We start from the raw sequence: 10,380 nt of genomic DNA on the forward strand, positions 1-10,380 counted from the left end.
GCGACTGCTGAAAAGCAGAGTAAGCGCTGTTATTTATAGAGAGAGAGAAAACACAGTGAATCACGTGGCTCCCAGAACTTAGTACTTTAAAAATAAATGACAAAAGCTAGCTTCAGGAAAGCCTTGTGATTTTTACATCACAGACGTAGATGTGAACAGATCTTACATGACAAATGACCCCTTCTTACAGGGCTGTGTGAGGGTCAAATAAGAAAATGCATGTACTTTCCATCTACTAGGGTTGTTGTAACAAAGTACCATACACTAGGTGGTTTAAACAACAGAAATGTGTTGTCTTATGGTTCTGGGGGATAGAAGTTTCAGAGGAAGGGGTTAGCAAAATTGGCTCTTCCTGAGGGCTATGAAGGACAGATTTGTTCATGCCTCTTTCCTTGTATTTAGCTGTCTCCTCCCTGTATGTCTTCACCCAATATTCTCTCTGTGGATATGTCTGAGTCCCCCAAACTTTTACTTTTTTTACAAGGCCACCAGTCAATGGCTTTAGTGCCCATCCTACTCCAGTATGACATCATCTTAACTGATTACATCTGAAATGATCATATTTCCAAATAAACTCACATGCTGAGGTGCAGAGGGTTAGAACTTAAACATATGAATTTCTGGAATTCATACATCTTAGAACTTCAGCACCTAGTAGTTTATGTAAATAATTTGAAGAATAAACAGCTTTTCAATAGTGAGTTATTATTACTATCACCTTGTGAATATTTGAATTTCATATTTTGTTCACTTTCATTTCCTCAAAATGGTGAAGACTCAGGACAAAGAGGAATATTCATTGTCTATATGACAAATCACCCCCCAAAAATAATGGCTTCTAAGAGCAAGCTTGTATGATCTCACATTTTTTGTGGGTCAGGAAGCCTTGGGCAGCTTGGCTAGGTGCCTCTGTCCCACAGTTACCAAAGCTTGACTGGGAAAAGAGTCAGTTCTAAGGTCTAGGCTCACATGGCTCCAGGCAGGCCTCAGGTCCACATTGCCTATGGCCCAGCACGTTCCTTGCTGTGAAGGCCCCTGGTCGCACTACAAGGAAACTCACATGCTGGCATCCCGCTTCCCTCAAACCCAGGTAACAAGAAAACCCACCATCCAAGAGAGAAGCCGCAGTCTTTGGTAATGTCATCTCGAAAGTGACAGCCCATCCATTTTGTTATATTATATTCATTAAAAGTACGATGCAGGGAACTCAAAGCTGGTGCTCTGTGACAAGCTAGGGGGATGGAATGGAGTAGGAGATGGGAAGGGGATTCAAGAGGGAGGGGACCCATGTATACCTATGGTCAATTCATGTTGATATATGCAAAAACCATCACAATATTGCAAAGCAATTATCCTCTAATTAAAAAGAAATGTAAAAAAAAAAAAACAAACCACCCAGTCAGTACACTTGTTGGGAGGGGCTTACTTACCCAAGGGCATATATGAGGCACAGATTACTGTGGACCATCTTAAAGACTGCAAACCACACAAGTCGTAGAGGGTGAGTATAAAGAATGAGAGGGAGAATAAGAAGGTGATAGAGGGAGAGAGAAGGGAAAATAATATAAAATAGAAAAAAAGCTTAGATTTTGATATGGAATTAGAAGGCAAATTTTAGCTGTGAATTGAGGAAAACTTTTTTTTATGTTTTCAGAATTAGTGCTTATGATTGTTTTAGTTTTAGGTTTCACTTTGGATGGTGTTTTTGTTGTTCAGGTTGCAGAAGAGCATATATTCTTATTTTTTTAAACTTCAGGACTATCATAACTTTATTCTGTGACGGCCTAAGCAGCCAAGAGGTTGTGTTGACCAGGTCCTCTTAAGTCTGTAGCAAATATCAGCTCCCTCTGCTTGCTGATCTCCTCTGGGCTTTCCCTTCCCAGGTGGGTAGAAACACATGTACTTCAGTACGTCACAAGGGTGTTGACCCGAAACAGACTATGGGATATTGCTCCAGCAAAGACGGGTTTATTCAGGATCAGCAGAGAATCTCAATTCGGGATCTGCCACCATGGTGCGCAGGGCAAGAGAAAGAGAATGCTTTTACAGAGAGAAAAAGGAAGTTGAGAGGACTAGAGTTAACAAAGAGTCCCTGGTTTTTCCTTGGCTGAGTTCTTGCCGCAAAGAGTCCTTGCCAGGAATGGAGAGAGTGGTCTTCTTCCTGTATATGGCTCTGCTGTTGTCACGGGGCATAAGAACTTCCCCTTCTGGTCTCCCAACTCTCTTTAATAGAGGTTTCCATTTATCTGTTTTTTTCTTACAAGGAGATTGTAATCATTCCATAAGAATTTATAACGGAAGCTCTGATAGAAAAGTTAAAAGTGGAATGAGTCACCTAGAGATTTAAAAAAATATACTTCTTTGATCTTATTCAAATTAAAATTTAAATAAGTCTCCCACTGTGTTTCCAGTCTAATATAACTAGAACTTCAAAGTCCTCTCTCTCATTTTCTCAACCAAAAAAAAAAAAAACAAAAAACCCACAGCTGAACAACTGCAAAGGAGCAACGTTTTTAGATATATCGAGAACTGAAGTCAGCACATAACCCCCAAAGTTAGAGAGACAGGCTTGCCTGGAGTAGGAGGCCACTGAGGCAGCCAGTCCTGTTATGATCACCCCAGCGGTGTTTGCCAAATTACTGGACAGGCTTGTAAGATAAACACAGGGTGGGGGGCAGGGTGTGGAGGAGGTTTCGGTGTTAGGAGGGTCCTCACATTTTTATAACTTTTACTCCAGAAGCCCAACCAGGTTCTCTGAGAGAATAATGAGGAAGTAAAACATCCTGTGCTGCCTCTTATAGGAGGAGGAAAAATGCACCTACTTTGAAATACAGAGCATTCTGTTCTCTTGACCAAACTTGTCTTCAATGGAAGGACTTCCCTGGTGGCTCAGACGGTAAAGCGTGTGCTTACAGTGAGGGAGATCCGGGTTCGATCCCTGGGTCGGGAAGATCCTTTAGAGAAGGAAATGGCAACCCACCCCAGTACTCTAGCCTGGAAAATCCCATGGACGGAGGAGCGTGGTAGGCTACAGTCCATGGGGTCACAAAGACACGACTGAGCGACTAAACTGAACTGAACTGAACCTTTCTGGGCGACAGTAATACCCCATCTCTAATCCTCTTTAACCTGCCTGTCCCAACTAAAGGAGGAAAGAAAACAGCTGAGAAACACTTGTGAAGTGTGCCCAGGGACACAATCCTACTGCAAGACAGAGATTTAATAGGGCTGTTAAGTAGCCCTATGTAAGCTGATGGATGGAATTCTATTGCAAGAACAACAAAAAATAAATAGATTTAATAGACAGAGGGCTAAATAACTCCTCCCCTTCCCCACATTTACTACTACACCAAGCTGGCAATTCCAGCCTGCCTGGCACATACCATTTGGGGGAAGTCTTTACGTGGATGATTGTTGTTCTTGGAACAGAATTCCATCCATCAGCTTACACTGTGGCTGGTGACACCAATAGCCTCTCTTAGGATGCCTCAGTTAAATCTCTGATCCCTAACTTTACCTAAAAACTGGGTTTGCCTCTTGGTGTGTGTTGAGCCAGAAGATATAATCAACCTAAAGGGCAGAAGGAAGGATTTTTTTTTTTTTTACTTGCAACTAGTAAGAACACTGAGGATATTGCGAAATGGGGGAACACTGAGGATATTGCGAAATGGGAGAAGTTTTACACTAAGGGTACATTGGTATTCATGAAGGGCCTTGAGCAAAGAAGAATTCAGCATAGACTTAGGGCCAAATTTGGCACTCAGGCTCTAGTTGGCTGGAGTTAGGAGTGCTAGTGCTAAGTCATTTCAGTCATGTCCGACTCTTTGCGACCCCTTGGACTGCAGCCTGCCAGGCTCCTCTGTCCATGGGATTCTCCAGGCAAGAATACTGGAGTGGGTTGCCATTTCCTTCTCCAGGGGATCTTCCCAAACCAGGGATCAAACTCGTATCTCTTTGTCTCCTGCATTGGCAGGTAGGTTCTCTACCACTAGCACCAGGAGGGTCATCATCTCTTCTTAGATTCCAGTCAGCCTGGTGGTTGAGTGAGTGAGTCCTTAGCAGGTGTTTGGATCCTACAAAACAGCTCAAGAGTGTGCTTCAGACTGATCTACCTTCAGAATTGACCTGGGAGTCTTTACAACTGATATACTGTCTCCAACATAGTCAAGTCATATTTCTGGCCTCTATATATCTATCTGCTTTTTAATTTTTTTAATTGGAATATAATCATTTTATAATGTGTTAGTTTGTACTATACAATGAGGTAAACTGAAGTAGCCATATGCATACATATATCCCCTCCCTCTTGGACCTTCCTTCGACCCCATCCCCATCCGACCCCTAGGTCATCACACAGCTCTGAACTGAGCTTCCAGTGCTTTACAGCAGCACCACACAGCAGTGCATATATGTCAATCCTAATCTCCTGGTTTGATCTCAGAGGTTCCTTTAAAAAAAAAAACTTTTATTTTTCTTGTTCCCTTAAAATCATTTTCTATGGAGACCTATTCTGCAAAGACAAGCATTGTGGCCAGGCTTAGATCACAAAATGGCTCAGGTCTAAATTGGCTTCTCTCATGTAAGAGTCGGGCACGACTGAGTGATTTCACTTTCAATTTTCACTTTCATGCATTGGAGAAGGAAATGGCAAGCCACTTCAGTGATCTTGCCTGGAGAATCCCAGGGACGGGGGAGCCTAGCGGGCTGCCATCTATGGGGTCACACAGAGTCAGACACGACTGAAGTGACTTAGCAGCAGCAGCAGCATGTTAAGAAGGCCATGTCTGATTCTTTTCCTCTGGGAGGCCCCCCTATCCTATGTGTCTACAGGTACACAAAGGAAACAATGAATGTGGCAATTTAAGGGACTAGACTAATTCTTGCCCCAGCACTGCCACTAGCTTGCTGTGGGACCTTGGAGAGTTCATTTCCCTTATCAGCCACCTCCTCAATTGATACAGCTAATCTAGTTGATCTAGCTGATCCAGCTAATTTAGGTTCAGTCCAGTTCAGTTCAGTCACTCAGTCATGTGTGACTCTTTGCAACCCCATGAACTGCAGCATGCCAGGCCTCCCTGTCCATCACCAACTCCGAGAGTTCACTCGAACTCATGCCCATTGAGTTGGTGATGCCATCCAGGCATCTCATCCTCTGTTGTTCCTTTCTCCTTCTGCCCCCAATCCTTCCCAGCATCAGGGTCTTTTCTAATGAGTCAACAGTTCGCATGAGGTGGCCAAAGTACAGGAGTTGCAGCTTTAGCATCAGTCCTTCCAATGAACACCCAGGACTGGTCTTCTTTAGGATGGACTGGTTGGACTTCCTTGCAGTCCAAGGGACTCTCAAGAGTCTTCTCCAACACCACAGTTCAAAAGCATTAATCCTTCGGCGCTCAGCTTTCATCACAGTCCAGCTCTCACATCCATACATGACCACTGGAAAAACCATAGCCTTGCCTAGATGGACCTTTGTTAGCAAAGTAATATCTCTGCTTTTTAATATGCTGTCTAGGTAGGTCATAACGTTCCTCCCAAGCAGTAAATGTCTTTTAATTTCATGGCTACAATCACCATCTGCAGTGATTTTGGAGCCCGCCAAAACAAAGTCTGACACTGTTTCCACTGTTTCCCCATCTATTTCCCATGAAGTGATGGGACTAGATGCCATGATCTTCGTTTTCTGAATGTTGAGCTTTAAGCCAATTTTTTCACTCTCTTCTTTCACTTTCATCAAAAGGCTTTTTATTTCCTCTTCACTGTCTGCCATAAGGGTGGTGTCATCTGCATATCTGAGGTTATTGATATTTCTCCTGGCAATCTTGATTCCAGCCTGTGCTTCTTCCAGCCCAGCGTTTCTCATGATGTACTCTGCATAGAAGTTAAATAAGCAGGGTGACAATATACAGCCTTGACGTACTCCTTTTCCTATTTGGAACCAGTTTGTTCCATGCCCAGTTCTAACTGTTGCTTCCTGACCTGCATACAGGTTTCTCAAGAGGCAAGTCAGGTGGTCTGGTATTCCCACCTCTTTCAGAATTTTCCACATTTATTGTGATCCACACAGTCAAAGGCTTTGGCATAGTCAATAAAGCAGAAATAGATGATTTTTGGAACTCTCTTGCTTTTTTGATGATCCAGCGGATGTTGGCCACTTGATCTCTGGTTCCTCTGCCTTTTCTAAAACCAGCTTGAACATCTGAAAGTTCACAGTTCACATATTGCTGAAGCCTGGCTTGGAGAATTTTGAGCATTACTTTAGTAGCGGGTTAGATGAGTACAATTGTGCGGTAGTTTGAGCATTCTTTGGCATTGTCTTTCTTTGAGATTGGAATGAAAACTGACCTTTCCAGTCCTGTGGCCACTGCTGAGTTTTCCAAATTTGCTGGCATATTGAGTGCAGCACTTTCACAGAGTCATCTTTCAGGGTTTGAAATAGCTCCACTGGAATTCTATCACCTCCACTAGCTTTGTTCATAGTGATGCTTCCTAAGGCCCACTTGACTTCACATTCCAGGATGTCTGGCTCTAGGTGAGTTATCACACCATCGTGATTATCTGGGTCATGAAGCTCTTTTTTCTATAGTTCTTCTGTGTATTCTTGCCACCTCTTCTTAATATCTTCTGCTTCTGTTACCATACGATTTCTGTCTTTTATTGAGCCCATCTTTGCATGAAAGGTTCCCTTGGTATCTCTAATTTTGTTGAAGAGATCTCTAGTCTTTCCCAGTCTTTTGTTTTCCTCTATTTCTTTCACTGATCGCTGAGAAAGGCTTTCTTATCTCTCCTTGCTATTCTTTGGAACTCTGCATTCAGATGTTTTCCTTTCAGATATCTTTCCTTTTCGCTTCTCTTCTTTTCACAGCTATTTTTAAGGCCTCCCCAGACAGCCATTTTGCCTTTTTGCATTTCTTTTTCATGGGGATGGTCTTGATCCCTGTCTCCTGTACAATGTCATGAACCTCCATCCATAGTTCATCAGGCACTGTATCAGATCTAGTCCCTTAAATCTATTTCTCACTTCCACTGTATAATCATAAAGGATTTGATTTAGGTCATACCTGAATGGTCTAGTGGCTTTCCCTACTTTCTTCAATTTAAGTCTGAATTTGGCAATAAAGAGTTCATGATCTGAGCCAGTCAGCTCCTGGTCTTGTTTTTGTTGATTGTATAGAGCTTCTCCATCTTTGGCTGCAAAGAATATAACCAATCTGGTTTTGGTGTTGATCATCTGGTGATGTCCATGTGTAGAGTCTTCTCTTGTGTTGTTGGAAGAGGGTGTTTGCTATGTCCAGTGTGTTCTCTTGGCAAAGCTCTGTTAGTCTTTTCCCTGCTCCATTCAGTATTCCAAGGCCAAATTTGCCTGTTACTCCAGGTGTTTCTTGACTTCCTATTTTTGCATTCCAGTCCCCTATAATGGAAAGGACATATTTTGGGGGTGTTAGTTCTAAAAGGTCTTATAGGGCTTCATAGAACCATTCAGCTTCAGCTTCTTCAGTGTTACTGGTTGGGGCATAGGCTTGGATTACTGTGGTATTGAATGGTTTGCCTTGAAAATGAACAGAGATCATTCTGTCATTTTTAAGACTGCATCCAAGTACTGCATTCTTTTGCTGACCATGATGGCTACTCCATTTCTTCTAAGGGATTCCTGCCCACAGTAGTAGATATAATGGTCATCTGAGTTAAATTCACCCATTCCAGTCCATTTTAGTTCGCTGATTCCTAGAATGTCGACGTTCACTCTTGCCATCTCCTGTTTGACCACTTCCAATTTGCCTTGATTTATGGACCTGACATTCCAGGTTCCTATGCAATATTGCTCTTTATAGCGTCGGACTTTGCTTCTATCACCAGTCATATCCACAGCTGGGTATTGTTTTTGCTTTGGCTCCATCCCTTTGTTCTTTCTGGAGTTATTTCTCCACTGATCTCCAGTAGCATATTGGGCACCTACCGACCGGGGGAGTTCGCCTTTCAGTATCCTATCATTTTGTCTTTTCATACTGTTCATGGCATTCTCAAGGCAAGAATACTGAAGTGGTTTGCCATTCCCTTCTCCAGTGGACCACATTCTGTCAGACCTCTCCACTATGACCCTCCCATCTTGGGTTACCCCGTGGGCATGGCTTAGTTTCATTGAGTTAGACAAGGCTGTGCTCCATGTGATCCGATTGGCTAACTTAAGGGAGGTCAACAAAATGCTGATCTCACAGGGCGACCTTAAGGATGAGATAAGACGAGCATCTGAGAACACGTGGGTGTATACCTATGCACATATGTTTCATGTGCAATATCATGACTTATAATAATAAATATGTATTTGATCTTTATCCTCGTAGACAGAGGAGCGTTGCAGACTATAGGTCATGAGATTGCGAAGTGACTAAGCGACTGAGAGACTAACACGTGACACTTTTTCCTCCACAGAGCTTTTGAAATCCTTAGAATTTTTTGTGATTAAAAAAATAAAGATGTCTTTTGTTTTGTTAACAAAGTGACTTTTGGAAAATACCTAAGGCTGAGAGCTGGTTGATAGGAGAACCAACCAAGTGTTTAAAAGCTTGGAACTTCCAGTCCCATTCTCCCTGACCTCCAGAGAGGGAAGAGGAGCTAAGAATTGCGTTCAGTCACCTATGGTCAATAGTTTAATCAGTCATACCTATGTCATGATGAGGTTCAGAGAGCTTTCTGGTTTGTAAATGGGAAGACATGTGGGAAGACTCGCATGCTCCAGCGGACAGAGAAGCTCAGAGCTCCTCTCCCACACCTCACCCTTTGCACCTCTTTATCTGGCTGTTCTTGAGTAACATCTTTTTGTCGTAAACTGGTAATCAAGTAAGTAAACTGTTCCTCTGAGTTCTGTGAGCACTCTCGGAAACTCATCAAACCTAAGGAGAAGGTCCATGAAACTTCTAATCTATAGCCAGCTGGTCAGAAGGACAGGAGATGACTGGGTCCACAAAAAGAGTCTGACATGGAGAGAAGGCAGTCTTGTGGCATCCAATGCCATCTGCAGTTAGATGACATCAGAATTGCATTGAACTGTTGGACTCCCAGCTGATGTTGGAAAATTTCTTGATGGTGTTGGGGGCGAAATTCACACATCAAAATCAGGTGTCAGAATCATAGCTGGTAATCAGAAGTAGTATTAGAGTCAGAAATCTAGTGTGTGTGATAAAAGATTAGATCTCTGTTTCCCTACAGTTTCTAAGTCTACTATGGGTCTCAATCATTCAGTTGCGGGGACTCTGTGAGCCTATGGACTGTAGCCTGCTAGGCTCCTCTGTCCACAGGATTGTACAAGTAAGAATACTGGAGTAAGTTGTCATTCCCTTCTCCAGGCGATCTTCCTGGCCCAGGGATTGAACCCACATCTCTTGTGTCTCTTGTATTGGCAAACAGATTCTTTACCACTAGCCTCACCTGGGAAGACCTCTTAGTATATGCACTTACATATTAATATTTAATGGCTAGAACACTGTCAATCTCCTATTGACATTAATCTAATTGATAAAGTTGTTTATATTGTAAGACTATATATGTTTACCATAGAACTTAATAAGCCTTTTTTTTAAAAAAAAAAATAGTCTCTAATCATTATTATATGACTTGAACTGACTCTCATGAAAAAAATTTTTTTTCCAATGAATTATATACTTTGCTGCCTCAGAAACACTAGCTGAAGCCAGAAGAGTGGCTTCACTTTCCAAAGTAAGAATTTCAATAAGGAAGACACAGCAGTGAAGGCTGAGTCTAACAAGGTCCTTATTGATAAGTCATGGTAAATAAAATGAGAATTAGGGAGGAGAAGGGGGAGAGACAAAAATAGAGCTCGAAGAAATAAAAGACATGGGGGTGTTAAAAGGTAAAGGCCAAAACAACATGGAATATAAAAAGAGGGACACTAGGTTGTTTAGTCACCGTAAGAGCTGAGGACACCCATGGGATGCAGTGACCCTGCAGTTCCTGGGACTAGAAAAGGGGCAGAGGTTGGCGATATAAGATGCAAGGGGTGCGGGGTGGTGAGGAACCTGGGGCCACTGCATACTAATGCAAGCTCCAAACAACTGTCTAGAAGAGAGAGAATCTGGAAAGAACCAACACAAGGCCATCAGGGGAAAGAAGCCCACATCCTGCACAGACAGAGGAGTCCAGAGTACAAGTTCCATCCTAGGCCCTGGAGAGAGACTTCAGGTATGATGGAAACAGAGAGGCCAAAGGCATTTTCTGCTGCCTAGAATGTCTCCAGCTTCCTGGAACTGGATTGAATTAAATCAAGTGAAAATAAACACTTGGGAAAAATCTAGAAAAGTGGTTGTCATATCTTCTAGGGGAGGGGAAATGTGTCCCCAAACTTGGAGTGATCCTCAGCTTCTCCCACTC

This window comes from Budorcas taxicolor, chromosome 9 (genome assembly GCF_023091745.1).
Source record: "Budorcas taxicolor isolate Tak-1 chromosome 9, Takin1.1, whole genome shotgun sequence".
Classification (NCBI taxonomy): Eukaryota; Metazoa; Chordata; class Mammalia; order Artiodactyla; family Bovidae; genus Budorcas; species Budorcas taxicolor.